General features: G+C 36.8%; 1 protein-coding gene and 1 non-coding gene across 2 annotated transcripts in view; both read right to left on the minus strand.

The window, feature by feature from the left end:
• The window catches only part of PDE3B (phosphodiesterase 3B), an 85,679-nt gene that overhangs the window by 53,293 nt on the left and 7,566 nt on the right, over positions 1 to 24,820 (minus strand). The gene's annotated exons all lie outside the window — the stretch shown is intronic.
• On the minus strand, positions 2,518 to 2,707 carry LOC113996709. Its single transcript, XR_003543864.1, has one exon. It is a non-coding gene; the product is annotated as a U2 spliceosomal RNA (small nuclear RNA).

Here is a 24,820-nt window from a genome sequence, read left to right on the forward strand (position 1 = left end):
TTTCAAGCCTCATTTGTACCAGGGTTAGAACTCCAAGTATTAATAAGCAATGAAGATTTGCACTACCAACAGAATTTCCTTTGCAGCTTCTGTAACCCAAAGTAGGATGGCAACCACTGGTCGCCCCAGGTAGTTTGGGGACAACTGCTGTACAACGTGTAAGAGAATCAACACTTTGGCAAGTCAGTTTCTAAAATAAGGCAATGAGGCAAAACTACCAAGAGCAGAAAGAGAATAACTAATATTTCACAAAATATACTATGAATCCGCTCTACGCAAACCATGTTAAACTGATTGCATCCAAGAAAAGAATAACTCAAAAGGAAATCTTGAAATAAAGCCCATATGTTCAGATTGCCTCCAAGGACCACACTAGGCATTAATACACCAAGTTGAAGCTAATTCTTTCAGATACCATGCCCAGCCTACATACAAACCTCTCTCTTTTTTTGGCAGCCATATGTGAACTATCCCTCTTAGAAGTGTTTATTCTTGGCTACAGACACAAAAAGCATCTTCAGCACTTATGTACAAATATATTTGATTTGTAACTTTCTAAATGCACCCTATTAGCCAACTTTCCTATTAATTGCTGTCTAACACATGCTAACCAAAACCAATGTGTATCTGCTGAAGTCTCCTAGCCTTTCTGAAGACACCAGCTTTATATTCGTTCCACTATATATCTGGGAAAAAAGCAAAAGTCATATGGAAAGCAGGAAGAAGACAGTTACATGATCAAAGACCAAATGGATATTTTCATAATCTTTGTATAAACAAAACAACAAAATCTCACTGTTAGCCAATTATCAGTGAAAGATTACTCCATTTCTAGCATTTCATACTAACATCACACATATTCCAAATCTATTCCACTTCCTTATTGAAAGCATCCAGCAAATAACTAATCGAAAAGTTATAAAGAACCAGCATGGGTATTTCTTGCAAGTCTAGAGACAAATGTTTCTCAGTTTGTCTATTGTAAATCTACAGAGAAAAGGTTTTGGACCAGAACCCAGTTACAGTTTCACGAACTAATAGAACATAAAGGACAGTAACTAAGAAACCTGAGACATAAATTATTTCTATAGGTTGTACTGCAATTAAGAAACATAATAAATGCCTGTTGCTTTGTCTCAATTTAAAATAATTATGGTTAACTCAAGTGTTGTCGAAAATTTCAAAAACAATATTTTACACCCTTAATTTAATAAGAGGTTATAGTAACTGTTTAAACTGTTTAACGTATTAAAGAGCTTCATTTAAAAAAAATCATTATAGAAATTAAATTTATTTTGTATAGTATCCCAGAGCAGCATTTTGAAATAGGACTGTTAAAAGTTCACAAGTTATAAACAATGAGTTACTTCTAAAAATATTTAATTATAATTTTTACTGTTAACACATGACTTAACAAGGAAACAGTGACCTTTTCTGGCTATAAACGCGTATTTTGGGTTCTGTGGTGGCCGCCTTTTGAAGTCAGTGACAATCAAAGAATTAAGTTTAGGAATAACCCATTTATTCACAAAAACATACCAAGTTTGCTCTCTGAAAACAAGAGCAGAACCTGCAAAACAAATATTGGTAAAAACCCAAACTGTGTGTCCAAGGTGCACCCATTTCTCTGTAAGTGTGTAAAGACAGTTAAAATAATTTCAACTGATCTCACAACACCCAATCAACAGCTTTCCCCTGCAAAAGGAAACCCGTGTAATAGCGCAGTGTGACATCTCAGTGAGTGTATTTTTCTGCTTTTCATCTGTCTCCAGGTGTTTTGCACAAGCTTTGAGCAGCATCAACCTGAGACAAAAAAGTCCTAATGGCAGGTAGTTATTAACCTCCAGGAAACAGAAAAACTACGCATTACTGCAATGTATTCAGCCTGAGAATACACAAACTCGTGAAGTTTGATGCATCAGGGTGGTTTCTAAATCACCTAAAAATAATTTTTAAACAAATTAGTTATTGTCATTGCTAGCTGCCATGCACATTGCCACACAGAACTCCTGATAGTTAGAAATTCTGCCCAAGGAACTGGTCAACAGAAAGTTAAACACATTAGGTTACTTTTTTACAATAACCAGAAGCCATTAGAATGGACCAGGAACAACCAGTCCAAACCAGAAAGAGATAGTTCTTCCCTAATAGGTAGTAACCTGCTTTATCAAAGACATGCAAGAAGTTTAAATAAGTTCAAACGAAAACTGGGCAAAGGGAGAAACGTTCATAGGTTGAAAAGGGACTGAACTGCACTTTTAACTAAATAGCTAAACCACGTTAGAAAGTCCCCTGAGATGAAAACAGGTGGAAGTTGGGAGAGTGTAGGAAGGTGGTATGGGAAAAAAGAAAGAAGAGTATCATATGTTATCATATTTTTATCCTTCCATCAGCTTCTGATTATGGCTACTTTCTTTTCCCCCATGACCTTAAATGCATTTGATTGCACATTAGGCCCTGCGATGGACGGGAAGATGATAAGCAGCAACTTGTGATTACAGTTTTTATTGATTTTTCCCCTGGTGTACTGCTTCTAAAGACACTGCAACAACAGGCAGATGCATAGGATGGGCAAAAAGAGTTCCAACCCATCTTTTGGCCCTAAAAGTCTGTTTAATATGATATCTTCAAGTCAAAGATGTAAAAGATATTTAACTATTACTAACAGATGTTAAACTTGACCTTAGACAAAAATCACAGATTAGAGACAGAATAAACTGAATGAACTCTTAATCTGAGCCATTTTTATGCTTTTATATTAATGAAACTCACAAATAACTTCACCATTTGTTTAAGAGCAGTTTGCTGAATTAAATGTCATCTCCTAACTCTACCTTTCCTATTAGAAGTTAAAATAAAAAATCTTATAGTAAGAAAATATGGTAAAAGGGAATGAAAATTCAATAAAGACCCAGAAGAAGAAGCAGTAAGGGCAAATGAGCAGCAGAACCTGCAGCTACTTAACTTTTTTCAACCTGAATTAAACTCCATCATATCGTTCTGCACAGTGGAGGCTTACAAGACATGCTCACACATGAGAGGGGCTGGGCTGCCATCCAGAGGGACCTGGACAAGCTGGAGGAATGAGTGAACAGGAGTCTTGTGAAATTCAGCAGTGACATACACAAATCCCTGCATCTGGGAAAGAAGAGTCCCCTGCAACAGAGCAGGTCACCAAGACAACACCACCAGCACCCAGTGGTGCATAGTGGGAAGATGAGTGGCAATGCTGAAACAAGAAGTTCAGACTAGGTGCAAGGAAAAAAATGTCTCACTATGAGGACACACAGGCAGTGAGATAAAGTAAAGCAAAATGCCCAGAGAAGCTGTGCAGCCTCCATCCATGAAGGTTCTGAAGGCAAGACTGGATAGCACAATATAACAGTACAGGTGATGTCAAGATTGATAGGACTTCAGGACTAGTATTCGCCATGGCCATATTCAAAGTGGACCTTATTTAACTTGACCTTTTCACCTTTATGATTGCTAATATTCTCCTATGTCCCACAGGCATTGACTTTAACGTTAATCTGATTTAAGTTAATTTGGAGCAATTTTTCTCAGTTTTTATTTAGTTCTGAAAGTCGCTGCTTCTATTCTTCAACCTGAAGAAGAGATTCTGGTCATTTTTCTTCCTATCTTATTATGCCATTAAATACTACTACCTCCTATAAACTTCTTAGCTTCACTTTTTGGCCTACCATGACTGCAGTCCCACTACTATCTCCTTTACTTTCATAAAAAGATTTTCATGTAAAAAGTTTTTGCTACAGGTAATTTTTATTCATTGTGGGTGTGCTGCAAGTATAATCAAGGACAAAAAAAATTCACAAAGGTCAGTAAGCCAGTTCCACTCCAACTCCATTTGACACAAAGGCATGCAGTAAAATATTCCAAGAGTATCATTCCAGTTTTTCCAAATTTATAGGTTCTGGCCAAAAATCTCTAAGTAAATATGTTTCACTTAAACTGGAAATTGTAAACCTGCTTTCACTTCTAACCTTGAGATCAGGTATGTGAAAGTTTTATGTTATGGCACATAGAATGAGAGTTTAAATTCTCATTCTAACTATGCTGTAGGAAAGAAGTAAAACGGCTGCCCCTTTAAAGCAACAGCAAAGAGAATGTATACCCCTCCTTATCGTGCCCTGCAAACGAGATACTGTGGCATATGCAACAGAAGATACAGCTGTTAATCAAAATAAAATACATTTAAAAAAAAAAAAAAAAAAGAGTAAGGCATTGCAAACAGCATGTATGCTTATTTAAAGCAGCAATCTCTTTGGCCTAATCTAGTTACATACTTTCGTCTTTTCTAAGAGTCTGCCCACAGCAGATAAACACACAAACCTTCTTGTGCTGCACCAACTGACGTCAGCAGTCGCTTAGGAACAGCGTTTGGTGCAAAAGTGGTAGTACCGAAACTATGTTTACAATTGAAAAAGAATGAAGTATGCAGAGCTCGCCATAGCTTCAGGAAAAAGAGATACAAATTTATAAATGTAAACTACAAAAGATCTTTTCTAAAAATTCGTGGGACTTTCAGGGAATGTTTATCTGCTTAAATATCTTCCGGTGAATACAAAGAGTAATAGATTTGTTTTGGTTTTATGTTCAACAGTTCAATCTTCCCAGAAAAAAAAAAAAAAAGGGGGGTGGGGGGAAAGAAAGAAGTAGTCATCGGTTTCGTCAGTTTTGGAATGTAAGCTTTGAGCTTCTTTCATTTCTGTTTAATCTGTAAATGAAAATTCAAATCCAGTAACAACTTTATTGGGTAACTGTTTAGAGGGACAAAGCCCTGTTGTTCCCACAGCAAGAAAACAAAAGATCTCACAAAACAACCTGCACCACTAGAAATAATCATCCCATCACTATTTTCTAAGTAGTCAAATGTTCAGAAAGTCTAGTATCTAAGGAACTTAGAAGTACTCTACTTTAAATAACTCAGTGCAAAAATTATTTAGAAGACCCTGAAAAATAAACAATGTAAAACTGTACAGATGCAAAGCTGTTTGCTACAGCTTCCCAAATAAACTTAATTTTACAATTACAGAATTTTAATTTAGAAAGAATGTGTGTGAAATCTCTAAGAACAGGCTTATTTTACAAGTAAAGCCCAAATTCTGAGTACCCTGATACTTTCCATTTTTGACAACATATGATAAAGTTTCTAACCACTTGTTACACTTTTGGAAATCTACTGAATAAGAAAAAAAATTTGCATTGTTTACACAAGTTTAAAAAATGTTATTTAAAATATATATATATATTAGACCTCTAGTAGGCATTCTCCAGCTTAAGTCTATGAAAATGAAGCAGTTCTCTCATCAGAGCTGGGCCTAATAGGAATGCACTGTAATACTGGACATCATAACAGAGGGAGTCTGTACCTTGTGTGCTCACATTCCTCCTGCTGGCTCTGAGAAAACATGAAGGAAGAAGCTAAAACTAGACTGGCCAGAAAAAGGACACTGCAGAGAAGGACACTGAAAAATATGGGTCAATATTACAAAAAACAGAGTGCTTATTTTCACATTCTTTTGACATATTTCCAATATAAAACCTCACATTCAACAGTCACTCTCAACCCCTCAACAGTAATTAGTTACTCAGACCTGAGAGGCTGTGCATGCATTTATCACAGTTTTTTGCTGCACACATCTCCAATCAAAAAAAATGCATGGGAAGAGAACACAGCCTGCTTCTCCCATTAAGCTAATATAAGCTTAACTTATTAACTTAATATATAATGTAAGCTTAATTCAGGAAGGCTAACTGGAATATATATCAAATGGAAGTCATCAAAATCAGGAACATTCCCCCTTCACTCCACCAAAAGAAACCCACCACCCATATGCAAAGTGGAAAAACTATATAAAAGACAACAGGGGTAATCCTCTTTTTTTTTTCTTTAAATACTGAATTCCTGACATGCAAACAGTTTTACCAAATGTCTGAAATGAAGACAAGGAAAAGGAGCAGGTAAAACCAACTTATCTGAAGCAGACAATCTGTGGTTCCATTCATCTCACTATTTTTTGGTCTGCTATGAGGATTGGGAGAAAGCTGTTTCTGTGATTCCAAGGCACCCCTAAAGAATATTGTCTCTGGACAAAGTCCAGATGTAATTTGGGCCCAGAATAGCTATATGATCCCAAACTGAAACGTTCCTAGACCATCCAATGGTCTAAGTAGTTTATCTGAAGTCAAGCAGAGAGATCTGAAGAAAAAATAGTTCGACTAAATGCAGCAAAGCCTTACTCATTGATTCAGGCAGAGTTCAGAAATTGCTTCAGCTTGCTTTCTGATTTATATGCCTGTACTTGGCCTCTAAGTCAACTTTTCCAGTATTCTAAATTTACTTCCCATCACACCTCTCATCATGACAGCCGAAAAGCAAGTTTCCAGTCTTCTAATACCCTTGGGAAACAGCATCACTTTTCTACTGCTGTATCTGGAAACAATCAAGGTGCTGAAGGGAACAACTGGCTCTTCAAACTACTGCTGTACTTTGAGAATTTTTGAGGGGCTAGAACACAGTTCAACCATGCTTCAATGGACAGCACCAGCAGGAGACTCTGTTGTCTCAAGTCTCACTCCTGGTAAACCTCTCAAACAGAGACGTCCACCTGGATAATCTTTTAAATATGACTTGGGATAGGAAGTAAAGAGTCAGAAACAAATGTCCGGTTGTTATCAGAAATGCAGTCTATGCACTAAGCACAACCTTCACAGAATTCTAGTTAGAATTATGCTCCTACAATGCCAGCTTTGTGTCCCATAAAGAGGTAAGACTTACTGGGAGATTAATTTTGTTGTTCTAACAACTGGTCTTGAAAACAGCCAAGTTTTAAGTAAGTATTTTTCCTTCTTCACCCTCTCCTTCACAAATGTTAGCTAGTTAATTTTAAAGCTAGCAAGAAAATTACCTCACATATATTCCATTTCTTAGAGGGGGGAAATAACTCTGAGCATCAGAAAAGACTGAGGAAAATGAGTGGGAATCAACATTAACAAAACTTCAGGCTCTCTAAAGTCATTTTGAGAAAAGAAATTCTATGAAAACTCATCTTTTCCTTGAAAAGCAAGCTTCTTTGCTTCATCCTGTTATCTGCTGTCCATTTTACTATTCAGGGCTCCACAAGAATAGTCTGTGACCTGTCCTTTTACTTCTCAATAGGCATAACACAAAATATCAGTGACACAGCTTGCTTTCACATCCAGCAACAGCAGTGAATCAGGCCTCTTGCCAAGTCAAAACTTCTTCGAGCACCTCCTCCAAAAAATGGCCATCACCACTCCTATCTAGTAGGCTGCTACAATGAAAAAGAAGTGATAGTCTCTATGAGAAAGGCTCAGAGCATAAATAAATTAGACAATAAGTCATCATTTCATTTATCTCAGAGCTGTCATTACTAGACAGCTTGTTTGTGTAACTGGTAAAGACAGAAGAACAATAAATCAAGTCCTACAACATGATAGGAAATAAACTGTCATGTTTCACTGCATAGAAGACCACCTTCCCAAAACTCGAATGAACATCACAACAAGGAATATCAGAACAACAAACACACTTTTTCAGGAAAAGGGGTAAGTAACTCTGCGAGGAGCACAGATGATGAAATCCTTGGAACTTTTGTTTCATTACCAGATTACCTGGCAACTTGGAGTGAGACTTTTATCCCCTGTCAAATTTCACTGAATTAAAAGATATTGGGGATGAACACTTCAAGCCGACAAAGTCGTGGTTGTTCAGCCTAGAAAAGAGAAGGTTGCACAGACACCTCGTAGCAGCCATCCAGTATCTGAAGGGGGCCTACAATGAATCCAGAGAGTGACTGTAGAGACAGGATGAGGGAGAATGGCTTCAAACTGAAAGAGAGTAGGTTTATATTAGATGTTAGGAAGAAATTCTTTACTGTGAGGATAGTGAGGCACTGGAACGATTTGCCCAGAGAAGTTGTGGATGTCCCATCCCTGGAAGTGTTCAAGGGCAGGGTGGATGGGGCCCTGAGCAATCTGATCTAGCGGAAGGTGTCCCTGCCATGGCAGGGGGGGTGAAACTAGAGTATCTTTAAGGTCCCTTTCAACCCAAACCATTCTATGATTCTATGAAAGACTGCATGACAAGAAAGGTTATTGAATTAAGCTATGACGTGTGCACATGTACACTACAGGCACCCACATAAATTTGCTTGTATTAACGGAATGTGAAGGTCATAATTCAATACAGGGTTATCCACCAAATAAATTACTCCATAGATGTACATCCAAAAAGAAGGTCATAATAGCCACTGCAGAGACAACCTTGAAAACAGGTATCTGTGGTAAGGGAACAAAAATTCTTTACCAAGTCCAGATACAATCATAGAATCACAGAATCGTTAAGACAGGAAAAGACCTTTAAGGTCATCAAGTCCAACCGTCAAGCCAGAACTACCAGCATGTTCACCATTAAGTCATGTCCTCAAGTGCCCTAACCACATGTTTTTTGAACAATTCCAGGGATGATGACTCCATCACTTCCCTGGGCAGCCTGTTCCAATGCTTTACAACCCTTTCCATGAAAATACTTTTCCTAACATCCAATCTAAAACTCCTCTGGTGCAACCTGAGGCCATTTCCTCTCATTCCATCACTTGTTACCTGGGAGAAGAGACCACCTCTCACCTGGCTACATCCTCCTTTTAGGTAATTGTAGAGAGCAATAAGGTCTCCCCTGAGCCTCCTTTTCTCCAGGTTAAACAAGCCGAGCTCCCTAAGCCACTCATCCGACTTGTGCTCCAGATCCTTCCCCAGCTCCTTTCTCTGGACTCACTCCAGCACCTCAATGTCACAACCTTCTTGAACTGAGGGGCCCAGAACTGAACAGAGGATTTGAGGTGTGGCCCCAAATTTGAGGTGTGCCGGGTACAGGGGAACACTCACTTTCCTAGTCCTGCTGGCCACACAATTTCTGATACAGGCCAGGATGTCATTGGCCTTCTTGGCCACCTGGGCACATACTGGCTCATGTTCAGCTGCTGTCAACCAGCACCCCCCAGGGTCTTTTCCGCCAGACACTTTTCCAGCCACTCTTCCCAAAGCCTGGAGCACTGCATGGGGTTGTGACCCAACACGACAGTGTATTTTATTAGCGTTTAACAGGAAAATAAAATAGGAAAAAGGAAGTTATTTCTTCAAGACTTTTTGTCTTGTATTATAAAATTTAGGGATACATTTACATAGCTAAAAAGGTGCTTTAGTTTCTTGTAAGGACCATGATTTCAAGAATCTGTGCAGTTCCGCACTAAACAATGAAAGATGTTTAAAGGAAACTCAGCTTGGGAGATCACAAAAATTAGTTGGTTAAGACTAGAAAAGGCTACTTATAAGAGAAATGCTGATTCATTCGCAGAATTGAACAGTTTAATTGATTTACTTTTCAATTAAAAAAAATCATATTGGTCCTTAAAAAGACTGATGTGGAAACTTCAGACTTACAAACACCATAAGACTGAGTCACACTACATGATGTTAAGTCTCACTATCACACTTAAACAGTTTTAATTAATTGCCTCAGGACACAGAAAATGAACTACTGCTTTGCAAACTAGAAAATGCGGTTTCTCAGTGCATAAAAATGACTACAACCGCTTAAACAAAAACATACTGTGCAGTTCATATAGGTTATCAAACTAGTCAGAATACTAAGCAGTTTTATGTTTCAAATGTCAAAATGCAAAAGCTGTCATTTAACTTCAATTATTTTTGATTATATTTTTGGTATTGACAATAATTTTACTCATATAAAAGAAGTTGTGTAGCTGCTTTGAAGACACAAGATTTCAGTGTGAAAATACAGGGCATTTTACAATATTTAAACACATCATAACAGTTCAGTCTTTAAACACACAGATCTGAAAATAGGGTGGGAAAAGCACATATGTTCTGTGAATGTCAGGCATTCTAGTTTTCTTTTTTATAAAATTTTGGAATTCTGGGGCATACGGATAGTTTTTCTTTTCAACTTCAAAGTAAATGTTCTAACAATCATTTCTAAGTAACCAGCACAGCAGAATGCAGCAATTCTTCAATCAAATAAAACCAATAGAGCTAGACAAAGCACTTACAAGAAGCTGTGGAATGAACGGTCTTAATTATAATCTCAATATTCCTAATTTTCATATTGAAAATTTGAAACATTTTGAATACTCAGTTTAAATTTTGTGACAAAATATTGTGTTCCAAAAATACTATCTTTAAGCATTTTGGAAAAATAAGAATCCTTTACTTTATAAGTGTTCCAAGAAAAAAGAGACTAAAGCTCTCTTTTATATAATGAAACCTAACAAATACAAATATATTATAGCTTTCTTTAGCATTTTCACATAGAAAAAAACCTGCAATCTTATTGTGAATCAAGCTATATGTTAAATACCAAAGCAAACACTTAAGAGATTCTGAAATGGCTTCTGTTTGATGCATGTTTCTGATCAATAGATAAAAGGGTAATCTTTAATTTTCCTCAACTCATGCAGGACTGTAACCAAGCTAATTAATTAATTAAAATCTGCACACAGGACATTTGCATTGAGAACAAAGCCTGTAACTTACAAAAAAAGACAGGTTTTTGTCTGGAGGTCCCCAGACATTGTGGTTTAGAAAATAAAGCAGGGAAATCGGATTAGAATTGCCTGCTCTGGCCTTGGGTTATGTCCCTGAAGGCTTTGACCATTTTAGCAGGAGACATTGGTTAAATTCACAAAGCATTCAACTCTTGACAGTTCATCAGCCACAACAAGGGGTCTTGGCAAAATATTTAAGTCTTGTGGGCTACTTTTCAAAATGTTCAATTTATCAAAAAGATTAATGGCAGAAAGGAATTCAACACAAAATATCCACCCATGTTCACCCAATTTCCTGAGGAGATTTCACAGTATGCTGCAAATTGTCTCAACTGTGCCATTAGCAGCATTAGATGCAGTTGTTTTAGGGGCATCACAGTCACTGTGCCCCTTTTCTCAAAATGTTGTAGGGTCACTGTAATGGATGACTGCTAAGATCCACACTCTTCAAAAGTTCTTGCCGAGCTGTCTCAGTCAATAAATAATTCTCCTCAACTATTTCTTATAATACATTTCTAATAATGTTTTCACTAGCCATACTTACCAAAGATGTTACAGAACACATGGAGCTCTGAGTAACCTGATCTAGTGAAAGGTATCCCTGCCCACACAGCAGGGTGGGAATAAGATGATCTTTAATGTCCCTTCCAACCCAAACCATTCTATGATTCTATGATATTCTGGGAATGTCCAGTGACAGAGGACCCTGCACATCCTTCATACTTCACACTGCATTTTCTTGTACAATCACTAGCAAACAAATAAAGTCCTAAAAAATTCTTATTTGTTATAATAAAAATAAAGTGTTCTAACTCCACCTTCTGGCTAGGAGTAATTGATGTGTGAAGATAAAAAATTATCAAGCAAATTCGGTTTGACATCAGGCTTTACTTATAAACTTTAGGCCTCTAAAGTTTCTTCTTTGTGATTAAAGCTTTCTCTCCAATTTATTTTTCATTTCCCTCTCACTTCTCCCAGGTTTGAGTTTGATGTTTGCAAAGCATCTATGTAATCAACATTTTTGTTAACGTTTTGGTTAAAAAAAATGTGAACTTAATCAAAAGCAAATTTCCTCTCTATCTTCCTGAACATTATTTTAAGAGAAAATAATCATAATAACGAGGTAATGAGAAACTGTCCTTTTGTTAGGAGAGCATCATTAGTTGCACAGTGCAAGATTTAACATTTCAGGTTTCATAAAGGAGTAGAGCTAACAACTCAAAACAGCAGGTCTGCAGACGATCTCCTCTTTGATCACAAACCTCCAACAGATGGAGGAAGAAAACACAAAAAAGTTCACAGGAGAAACAGATACCTAAAGTGATTTGTGTGTACTCCCCAGCAGCTGAATTTATTCAAAATCTGAAGTGTGGTGTGCCTGCTTCCATTTCTCCATTCTCAACCTCTCCTGTAAAAAGTTATCACAGTGGCTAATGCCTTTTACACTGGTGGTTCTGCTGGGGTGATGGACAGAATGTATAAACAGATAACTCTATAAAATGAACATACCATGGACTAAGAGCCATTATGAAAGGAATAAGTGATACATTATTGAATAGCACAATTCGACATTATTGAAAATGGTAAACTGGAAGGAACAAAGTCATGGGACCTGTTTGTCCCATGAAGTTCAGTCTGGGCTTGAACTGTGAGAAACTGACATTTTGATCACATTTTCCTATTTCTTGCTGTCACATATGTGAATTTTTGGCAACATGAAAATTCAGAGCCAAGGAGATTCACTGCCAAGAGCTGGATAGAAGCTTCCTTACCGTAGCAACCTATTTTATCTGAAATTTCAGGTGCACACAAAAGTCAAAAAAATCATCACATAGAAGCATCAAAGAGGAACAGACATAATTCCTGACCCAGTATGAGAGGACTTCCACTTCTGCAGTTCCAGGTCATAGCTTTTCTTCACTACCACATTACATATTTAGTTTTGCAGATGGAAGCATGGTGAATTGATGAGAGTCCAAGACTCATAAGGTGACTCACAGAAGTGTTGTTACAGCCTTATGTTTTCATTTTACTTCACTCCAAAAATTATGAGGAATTTTCACATAAACAGTAGAGTACTAAAACACTGTTTTAAGGGAGTGTGAAATACTCCACTATTTGGAAGAATCTGATTCTCATGTGCTCTTTACCAGTTCATCCTGTTCTCACTATGAATGCAAGATAATTCTGTCTCTACCACATGATTTTAAAGTGTTTTTCAAATGAACCCTCTGCCTCGTTTCTGTGCAAGTCTCACTTAAATATTTAAATTGCACCTTTCCACTCAAGGTCTTTGTAAAAACTTTGCAGAAAACGTTATATGTTGTAAGCCTGGTACCACACCTGACTGCAATTGTTTAATATCTTACCTCTTAGGTCCCTGTTTGCCACATATCATCTATCCAATGTGAAGCATTTTTTTCCTTTACTTCAAGTAGACAGTGCAGAATATACGGTTCACTCAAGACATAGAAAAAATATAGAGGTTTTTGGGCATGAGGGGATGATATTTTGACTGATTTATTGGGAAGTTCTAACCCATCCATTCTTTACACGGCAGTGCCATTAGTTCTCTTAAATCAGCACAACTTGGCATTGCCACAAAAAAGCATCAGTCCTGCCCTCTCTCAGCTGCTCATTCCCATCCCTGGGTCTCTCCCTCCCTTACACAGCAAAAGCATTCATGCAGACACGTGGCAAGGAGCTACAAAAAGAACTGATTACTTTTAACATGGATTAGTTCCCCAATTTAGTTCACTGTGTAGTCTCATGAATGCTTGTGTCAGCACAATGGGGGATGGTGTTAGGGCAGGAATGAGCAGAAAGGGCTGGGAAGGACCACTCCTTTCAGTGTCAGTGCCATAAAGCACTCAGGGAATTGAAACATTTGAGCAGAGCTGTTCAGATTAGAAACGATATGTCCAAAGGTAAAAAAAAAAATTCCCCTTTTGTGACTACATAAAAATTAATCTAAATTGGCCATGGTTCTTAGCATCAAAAATTTTTTATGCTCTGACCTCAGAACTCATAATTTTGATCACCACCACTTGCACTGCAACTGGACCTCCCAGCCTACAAAACCTGCTGTTGCACCACATATTTTACTCAGTTCTGCTGCTGGTATTATGAGAAAAAAAGAGGCAAAAAAAAACCCTAAAGAAAAAACAAAACCAAAAAACAACACACTAATAATACATGAAGGAACAATGAGGAAGACTTGGGGGGAAAAGTAGAATATAGCAGAGACAAATCCAAGAGGTCAGCATTCCAATTTTTTAAAAAAATAAATAAAGGAGAAAAAAAAGAAAGAAGGAGGTATAGAAAGGTTACTGATAGCACTATATTACTTGATTTTAAAAGCCATTGAAATCTTGACCTCCAACATGCATCTTAGCAAAAAACTTTCCTCTAAATAGGCACAGTATACAGAGGATAACATTTTAAGTCAAAAATGTTTATAAAATTGCTATTGCAGAAGAGAACTGTAGTGAGACATAAAGACTGAGAAAAATCGTCTGCAACTGTAACCTAAGGCAAAGAAAAGGAGAAATGAGCTCTTCATTCCACAAGATTTTAGCAAACTGTTGCATTTTATTGATTAGTTAAGGACTCAAATTCTATGTGGACACCAAACACATAAAAAGCCTGACACTGAAGAAATTGGAAACAAGTCAGTCACTTGGACATAGAAAATAAATAAACTGTGAAAATCACAAAATAGTAAAGGGAAACTCATGACATGCCAGGAAAATTTAGAAATGGTTGTGGCATTTCTCTCTGTTATTCCCCCTAGCTCTTGTTCTCTGAAAATCTAAAACAAACAAAGAAGTCCAATGACAGGTTTACCGCAGGCTGAAGTTGTGATCTCCTAGAGTGGAAATGTAAAGAAACTTCCTATTCCTAGGAAAGAGGAAGACTTTAATATCAGGAGAAAGGGGGCTGTTGAACAGAACTAAGTCTACATAATTTCCTCTGTTGGACTTAAGGATTACATAGAAACAAACAAAAAAAAACCCTTACTAACAAAGATAGTTAGAAAATAAAAAGACCTGGAAGAAAGTTACTCAAATTAGACAATTGGAATAATAATATTTTTTAAAAGGCTGCCTATCTTAGGGAATTCTAATGATCATATAGGAACATAACCATATGATGAAGCCACGAAACAAAGAAAACATCCCTTTGTGCTGCTCAGAAAAGCATGGAAACCTTCCCAATGCACAAAACTTTCCACGCAAGGTGATCTGACTGTTGGCCCTTTTAGCTATATATATAAAAAAACCAATGGATTCTCAGTCACTTCCTTCATGTCTTCAGTGGCATTTTCTACAAAAGACTTCATAGCGTAAGAGTCGCAAAAACATTTTACTGGTTTGCTTTCCACAGTAAAAATCACAATCAAAAAAACATGGAAGACACCTTAATCCGTGTTCTTTTTCATAGCACCCACCCATGTGACTGATTCTAGAAGATACAGAATAAACAATATTAGAGAAGTTGACTTATGAAGCTATAAGATTAAAAAAAATATAAAGCAAATGTTTCCACAGGAACTGGGCAAAATATCACCAACTCTGCTGAAAAAAAAAAATTGCAGTCCCTTACTGTAATGCCTGAAAGATGGAATAGCCAAGTAGTATCCAGTTCTATCTGTTATTAGTCTTATCTTTTGAAACACGCATGTGCACCAAACAGTCTGGCTGAGAGTTCAGAAAACAATAACTGAATGTTGTCAGCTCATAAAAACACCTTGAAAATAGCTAAAAAGTGGCAGAATAAAGACTAAATTCAGACAATTAAACAATATTAAAATTTACATAGGAAAAAAATGTAGTACATGATCATGTAACTCCCTTTTCCTTCATTGAAGGAAACTAACAAGGCTTACAGGGCCAAAATACTAAACAAGGATAAACCAAAATATTTGATATGTCTCATGTATTGCATAACCTGCAGGAATTTCCCTAAATAAATGGCAAAATTACCGGACATACACTCGTGGAACCCACCAGTGACCTGACGACACCTTAGCCTCCATTTTACAGTCCAGAATCCAAGGGCTAAAGAAGATTAAGGACAAAATTGTGATCTCCAGATCTTTCTTTGCAAATATCTACATTAGCTGTTTATTGGTCATGCAGATTTAAGTCCTAATACTCATTGATTCCAAGAGTAGCACTTCATAACTTGCAGTTGAGCTGATACGAGCAGGCACCAAACACAGCACAAACTAAGCAGAGGCCACGTGCAACGTCTGAGTGAGGCTGGACAGGTCAGACAAACTACTCTCAACTATCAGCAAAACAGGTTACACCTCCATTATAAATGGCATTCCAGTGCTTTAGCCACCTTCATACAATTTTCATTTTTATTTCTTTTTACTTATGTAAAATACAGTTGAAGAGAAACCTGTGCAAAGATTCCGGGCCATATAGACAATGATCACTGTTTGGAATGCAGCCCCGGTGATCAACTGGCATACGGTCCAAAAAACACCCTAAAAATATGGGCTGCCAGACTCTTGCAGCCAACCTAATTTATCAAAAATATGCAGAAATTAAGATACTCACTCTTTCTAAGCCTTATATTCAAGGGTTTGGGGTTGGGGGGAGGGGAAATTTGGGGTTGAGGTTGGGTGGTGGTGGTTGGGTTTTTTTGTTTTCAGTGGTGTTCCTTGTTTGGAGTGGTTTTCTTTCAATGGGGTGGGAAGGTTTGTTGATTTGGTTGCTGTCTTTTTTTTTCTTTATTCTTTTAACACAGAAAAAAATGCAGTGGGTTTTATGGAGGCATTCTTCCAAAATAATTTGAAAATCCTACTATTCAAACATTTAAAATATATAGAGGTTTTAAGCTTCATACAAACACAGGAATACATCTATTCTGAATTAACCCTGACATTTTAACAAGTCTGGCCTGCATGCTATAATTCTAGTTTGTTAAAATCTAAGTTTATTCATGTGTTTGCCTATTAAAAAAAAAATAGAAAAATAAAAACACAAACATTTTTGGTTTAAGCTGTTGGTCACCATGTGCTTTTCCCCCAAAAAACTCCAGCCATAGCTAGCCATAAAGCAATACCCATATTAAGAACATACATCAATATTAAAGCAGTTACTGTAAAGTTGTTTACAGTTTCGAAGTGAAATGCAGAAGATATGATGAATTTCTGAGATAAAACACACACTGCTTTCAACACTAGCTGGTTTACATTAGTGGCTAGGTAGCCACTAGGTAACTATTAGAAGTTACTGAATTTTAGTCACAACAGAAAAAAAAAATATTAGAACAACACAGAATTTAGAGTGCCTTTCTTTGAGTGTTAAGCCTCAGGTAACATTAATTTTGAAAACTGTGTTTTAATACGTGGCACCAAAAAACACGTCAGGTTATTTGCCTGAAAAGGTGGTGATATCCAAACCGCTGGTCAAACTTATGTGTACTTAATTTTGGCAACTGGGGAAGATCATTTTCGCACAGATCACCAAAATTTGATTGTACCTCTTTGAGAATCAACCCCAGCTACAATGTTCTTGAGAGAAGCAGGCTTGGAAAGTTTAAATAATTTTCCAATTTATTCGCTTCACAAATCCTCACGAGCGCCGTAGCCGCAGTCGCAACCAAACGGTTTGAGACTAAGCCAGTCCTTTCCTTTGTAACAGGCGAGTTCAGCTTGCAACACTATCAAAAATAAAAGAACTGTAAGCTAATTGCTGGCAAGTATGACGCAAGCGGTTTCCTAGGTAACAGCCCAAGTTGCTGAAGTGCCTGATCCAGCATTTCCTCATCTGTTTGCACTCACACCAGCAGTCTGACAATGTAGTCACTGCATCCTGTTTCACTCAGCAGCCAGAGAAACACACTGAGCTTAACCCTTGAGTAACATCTTTACAGTCAGCCCGGCTCATCTCAAACTGACTTTTACAGCGAAGCTCTGGGCTGGCATTTTCATTTTCACGCACCTCTGCAGCAGCTGTGTGCGCTGCTTTTCCTATTTTTAATTGAGAAGGAAGGCATGAGAAGGAAAACAATTTAAAATGAAATAAAAAAAAATATGTAACGTATCTTTTAATTTTCATTTGCACTACTGAAAGTTTCTGCCACAAATTTAAAAAATTAGTCGCCTACAGATTTTACATAAAACATTAAATTATATTTAACTCAGATCTCGAATTTATAAACACAGAATCTTCCTGATTTAAACTATACTCAAAGTAAATTAGATAAAAGCATCAAGAGTAACTCTTAAACTACTTCACATTGCATTCAAACAAATGTATACTCACACAGAAGTATATATAAGTAAGAAATGTGTTTTCAAAATATATCATTAAACAGTTACTGTATACACTAAGGAATACAAAAACCACATTTTGATCTAAAAAACCCTGCAGAGATCATGAGTCTCATCAGTGAGTTATCTTGCAGGGAAATTGCAGATTTTAGAGAAAAAAAATTAATAAAAACAAATGCTGACCTATCTGGTCATATATTGCACACACACAATAGATGGATTATTTTACAGTTTATTTTCAAATGTGAATTTGAATTTGGTCATTTCGTGACATGAATAAACATGAAACAAACTATTTTCAGCACAGAGCTTTTATGTGCTGACATCGGTGCTTATCCGGTGCAAAAACCATAACTGCTTTTCTGTGCTCTTGGAATAGTTGTGGGCCACAAAGAAAGCAAGAAGGCAAGATAAAAGTAATTTTTTTATATTTTTTTTGGTAAAAAGTTCTGGGCAAAGCTTCACCAGGACAAAATGCACATGAAATTCACTGCTGAAAAAGTCACCCACTTTCACAGACTGATCTACCCAGTGCACTTTTAAATGGGAAATCCCCCTCGAGCATTCTGAAGCAGACAGATGACAGCCAGCCAGAACAACCTGTCACAGCAGCTTCCTGACCACTAAAGAGAACGTGAGGGTGCATGGAGCAGGCAATGTTAGGGACTTTTCAGTATTCCTTTCTCAAAAGCTTTACTTGCTCAGGAGACCAGGTTCCCATCACACCACAACTGCTCTACGAGGAAATCTAAGACCTCCCGATTTTTCCAGTAACTGGCAGCCTCATTCTTTCAAATACATTGTGGTTTCTCCAGTTTCTTGGGAAGTTTTCATGGTCAAATCTAGTATCGTAATTTAACCATATTCCAAAAAAATAAAATATCAAGTTTTAGGCCAAAAAGCCCAGGGGTACAGACAGCCTGAAATAAAACTCCAAAGAACAGTATACAAGTATGCACTGGCAACTATACTTATGTAGAAAATAAGAAACCAAAAAGTTTACACTACATAATCAATGCTCTGGCTTAATCAACAATTAACTATTTGTTAGCGTCTCAGAGACATTGCTCTCAAAATACAGACGTTTCCATCAGTAGGCTTTTCTACTCTATTAATATAGTTTTTCTCTGCACCACTTCTTAGTTTCTTCCCATGCACCTGCATTCCTCTTTGTTCTGATGTTGCAGTACCCACATAATATGTGAGAAGGCAGAAGAAAAGAAGCAAGAAATGCTTTCTTCACCCATAGACTCATTTTCCTCAAATGAATGGAAAGTCAGACAAGAAAAAAAAAGAGTAAAGGAAGTAGTCTGCTATGTGTTATGGAAATTCCATAAAGAAATCAAGAATTTTCAGGGATGAATAGGTAGAAAACCTGGGATGACAAAAGGCATGTTGAAGAACCCAAATATCCCTGTAGGGGAGGGAAGCAAACCAGCACAGACTAGCAAGACTATTGCTACAGGGTTATGCTGGGATATCAAAGATTCCCACCCTAACTCTATTCACCAATGGATTAGGGAGTCCTGAGAAAAGTCATGAGCCACATGATAGCTTTAGGTTATGGGATTCAAGTTTCAGACAAGTTTTCCAAAACAAAAACATAAAATGGTTGCTGAGGACAACTTTGACAAAATGAGTTTTTAAATGCCTGGTTGAGAACCCAGTGGAAGAACATCCACATATGAGATCTGTCAGAGGGCTAAAAAATATTTATATCTAAATATGAACAAAAGCACCAAAGGACTTAACCAATTAAGTTACATAACTGTTACAAAACAAGACCATTTTGCATAGAAGGTGAGCCTCTAGAAGGGTCGGGAATCTATCCAAATATTAATGATATAGTACTTTTGCAGTATTCAGAATTGTTATCTGCCTTATAACAATCCACAGACTATGGAACCTACCATCACAATATAGTTTTTTCCAGCTCTGTCTCCTGCTATACTCTGGGACACAAGAATTAAAATACAGCTCTGTCCACCAAGCTGAATAACCTCCCAAACGATGCACATGTTGAGACAGGTGTGGGGAACTCGCTGTTCTTTTTAACTTTGGCTTTTCTTGGCTTACCCCTCTTACTGAAATCTGCTGGGGTATCACTGCAGAACATGTCAGAGAGTGAATCAGAGCTAACGGGAAGAAAAGCAGACCTGGGACACAGCTGGGAATCTAACAGACACGCTGAACCAAAGTATTACTCAGAAATTAGAAATTAAGTTCAAAATTTCCTTGAAAAGAAAATAAAGTTCTGCAGAAGTCCAGTTAAATGTGCTTGCCTTGTGGATGTAAACAAGTTCAAGGCATCAGGACAGAAAATATTGCTCTTCTTCTACTGACCCTGTTACAACCCAAGCTGTAATCAGAATGAAATACCTCAACTGAATTCAACGTCAGTATTACAAAGACCAAGCAAAGATTTCTTATATCCCTAAAACATTGCAGGAAGGTACATCAACAAATACAAATCCTCTAATTTTTTCCCTCAATTGTGAAGGGATTCCCTCAATTGTTCAGTATTTATTTTTTGAGGCCCAGCTATTATCATTAGTCAGTCAGCTACTCTTGCTAAAACTACAGCACTGGAGTCAATACCACTCCTATTTCTCCCTTCTCACTTGCTTATGACAGGAGAGAGCCAGGCAAAACATAAACGAGATGGCTAAAGGTTTAGTCTTCTGAAAGAAAAAGAAAAAAACCCACACAAAACAAACCCCAAACCAACCTAGAAAACCTTTGTCCCCTCCATCCAGGAAACAAACAAACATTGGATTGTTTTCAGCTTTGAAACTACCGAAGACATACAGATTCTCTTTGGGCAGCAAAGAAAAACCCACATGTTAAGAGCTCATATCTCACATATAAACTTGCAATTATGTTTACAGAGAATGAAGCAGACGAATGAGCACCTTGCATCTAACCTGCAGAACTAAAAGAACAAAATGAAAAACACAAATAACTTTACCGTATCCTATACTATCAAGGTAAAGATAAGGTCTGCATGACTATGTAAAAAATAAATCTATGTGCCTTCTTAAATGCAGTCTAGTCATGTCTGATTTTTTAATAATGGACAGTTCATGTACTAAAGTAAGATAGTCTAGAAATATTTTAATTCTGTAAATGCAAATAAATATTTAATTCTGTTATGTTAAAATCATATGTTACCACGTCTTCTACAAATTTTTTCAAAAAATAATTTGATTGCTAGGTTTCCAAAAAAGTAAAATATTTGGAGTCAGAACATTTTTATGTCTCTGCTGAAAGAGACACTTGTAATTTCGGACCCAGTTACGGTACTGATCTTGTAACACATAGGAAGAGAAAGAACACACCAGTGTTAAAATTATCTCAAAATTAAGAAAAGATAAAGACAGAAAGATAAAGAAAAATGACATTTCAAAAAGGACAAGTAAATAAACAATTTACTATTGAGCATTAAACTCCTGGGAAATTATTTTCCTTGTACTTTCAAGGCCCAAATAATTAAAAATAAAGATGTGCCTTCTAAAGGCACACCAACCCTCTCCATCACCAGACAGGTGAAAGCAACATAGCTCTAACAATGTATTTGAGACTGTTAACACTTGCTGCTAGAGAGCTAAAGTTATAAATTACACTAAACCCTGTGAATTTTTAAACAAGTAAGGACTATAATCTCAGTCCTTAAACACTGCAAAACACGTGTTCTTTTCCACTTGAAGGCTTAAGTACTCTACTGACTCTAGGGAGCTTCCTACTAGAATAAGTGTTAAGGCAAGCACAGAAGACTTACAAATCTTTAGCAATGAGATTTTAACAGCAAATAGTCTCTTAAAAGAAAAATTGCATAAGACTAAATATACCTTTATAAGTCCATCTTTTGCAGATGCCTGAAATGGCATCTTTATTACATGAAACACAGTCCAAACATTTCCTAAGGTTTAAGACAATTTCCTGAACAAGGAATCAATTTCATATTTACATGTACAGTACCAATTTCCAAATCAATTTGTCTGGAAATTTTATCCCTAATAATATTAATAATGGGTCTTTTAACTATTTTTGATTTTTAGTCTTCATAAAAAATTCTTATCCTTCACACATACACTGAAATAAGACATTTCATAAGACATTTCTGCAGATGTCTCAGATATGACAGTCATCGTCTCAGAGGATTTAAAAACACAAGTCACACTTAAAAGCAATAGCCAGCATCTGCCTCTGCTCATCTACTCCCACTTTTTTATTTTAATCTCAACATCATAGAAGATCACTTGCAAACTTATTACTTGCAAACTTCTTTAAAATTCTTTGGCATCTAATGAACAGGCTGCCAGTTATGAAGAATAAATTAATTAAAAGCAATGACAAAAGCTGTTCCAAACTCTTCTTTCTAAATCAAACTTGTTCAAGCAGAGACTGCAAATAGAAGGAAAAACGAGACTTTCGATATTACCAGAGCATGGAAACATTCTGCTATGGTGAATAAAAAGTAGTAAGAAATGCTGATACAAATTCTAATTAATGCTTTCTACAACTACATAAAAATAATTTAACAGATATTTATAATCAAAATACTTCCAACTGTGCTTTACCATAACATAACATGTGCTTTACCATAACAGCAAAAAGCTGTTATTTACATCACGGTAATAACTCATTTTAACTGCAGAGAGACATACTACAGCTTTTTAATCATTGAAAAGATCCTAAGTAACATTCCACAGCTTCTTTACTATTTAAACAAAAAAAGAAAAACTGGAAGATGCCTAAACATCCGTGTGCATAATCTATGGAAATTCTACCATTGCAAGATTCATCTGAAATCAGCTTGGTAAGCATATTTCAGTGGTCCCCAAAAGGATATTATGCTGCCCTACAAATGCAGTTAGCTGAACAAGGCCAGAAAGGGTGACAAGACAAGCTTGTTTGTGTTTTTTTTAGTTAAGATATGAAACATACTGCTCTATCCTATATTAATATATTAGGAAGACTCAAGTCCCTGTCATCATTAATGATTTCATTACCCCAGTCCATAAGCAGGAATACATAGTAGGTACATCTGTGTTTCAGTGCCCTTTTGTATGGCCAACCTCAATGGAAACAGTATAACTTGGATCAACATTCATCTTTCCCTGAGCAAAATAAAGTCTGTTTCTTGAAGATCCACCTAGCCAAGAGGAAAACTGTGCCTTTACTTCTTCCAGTCTGAGCCAATTCCCTCAGGGCAGTCAGTGCCAGAGCAGATGGTGTTTCACAGGCACAGCAGGATCTAAACTTTTTCAGCCTGCTAATCACACAGTCAGGTTTGAACACAAATTTCCCTCCCCTACTACCCACACATAAGAACACAAATGCTTGTATCTACATAAAACACAGTTTAAATTAAATGAAATTTAATTTCATGCTATGTAATGAGGATAATTCTAAGGGAGGGAGAATGCAGTGGGTACTATGAAATTGCAAGAGCAGGTAACAAAGAGTTTGTGAATATATTTACACACTACACTGTCTAGGTGGCAAATCAAACTAAATGAAGGCTACTGTGAACATTAATCAAAACAATAATCGCTTCTTAAGACTTCTCTCAAAAACATTCCTTTTTTTTTTCAAGTTAGCATCATTAAACTACACATATGACACAGGGTTTTATTAACTACTAACGATGTTCTATGAATACAGAGATCAAACCTTGCCTCAGAAAAAGCTCACCAAAAGTCAGTTCACTTTCAAAATTGCAAGCCCAGCTAAGAGGCCATCCCTGCCTGCAAAGCACATGCAGTGTGAGGCTCCTTTCCCACCACACAGCCCTCACACAGAAGATAAGGAGGTATCTGAGGATTACTGTTTAGCAGTCATCGAATGCTGAAAAACAGTAGATGTATCAGTAATTTCTGTGAAAGGATAGGAACTGTTCTGGAGAGCCAGAAAGTATTAGAAAAACTCACTTATACTTGTTCTTTAAAAACCATCTACTTCTTATCCTGTATTAGTAACTTAGAGTATCCAGAAACTTAGCATTTTTCTAAGAGAATCTACCAGACAAAAGGAATAAAATGATATTCCTGAAGTGGCAAACAGGTGTCACACAACAATGTTTAAGAAGGAAAAGCAATAAATTTAAAAACCCTAAAAATATATTATGATTTAACCTGCAATATCAACTGAATCTGAGGAAATTAAAAAGTCCCTCAATGTAAATACAGGCCTTTAATTTTAGGTCACATTGAAAAAAAAAAGTCATGCCAAAGACGCAGATATTTAGCCTAGTGTAAGAATGTCCTTTTTAGCCTTTAGTTTAGCTCCAATCTTTTAAAGGGGGTTAATTAAACAAAAATTAAATGTAACATGACCAATAATGAAGGTTAAAGAGACACTGTAACCCATAGTGCCACAGTTAAGCCATTATTCCAATAAAACTGATGAAACTTCCCTCTGCTGACTCTAACTTCCACACACTTTCAGAAAGGTTTATTCTGTATTATGAACTTTGCTGATAAAACCATACTGACAATAGATATAAACAGGCAGGTGTGACACAGTCTTGCTGTATCACCACCTATCAGAGGTACAGACAGAGCGAGGTTAGCACTGCTGGTCATCAATGTTCTGCATAACAGCACTGTTTTTCATAAATACTGAACAAACAAACAAACACATAAAAAATATACTTGCATATCTGTGCCCTAGTCTGTCCTCTCCCAATAAATTTGCACTTTGTTTCAAAGGAACGTGCTACGTATAAAAGCTATGTATGAAAAACTAAGGATGGCCCAGCACATCAAATCTTAATCCTGGTCACCAGCTGCCCGTGTTTATATGAATTATGTCCTTTCCCAAAGCTGTATGATCCATTTTCAAATATAAAACTTCTCCAGAAACTGTCACTTTGTTTCAGCAGTCACGTGTTGTTGTGCCATCTCTAGTTCCTAGAACA

The sequence above is a fragment of the Pipra filicauda genome, unplaced genomic scaffold, assembly GCF_003945595.2.
Source record: "Pipra filicauda isolate LSUMZ 115617 unplaced genomic scaffold, ASM394559v2 scaffold26_size5592650_pilon, whole genome shotgun sequence".
Taxonomy (NCBI): Eukaryota; Metazoa; Chordata; class Aves; order Passeriformes; family Pipridae; genus Pipra; species Pipra filicauda.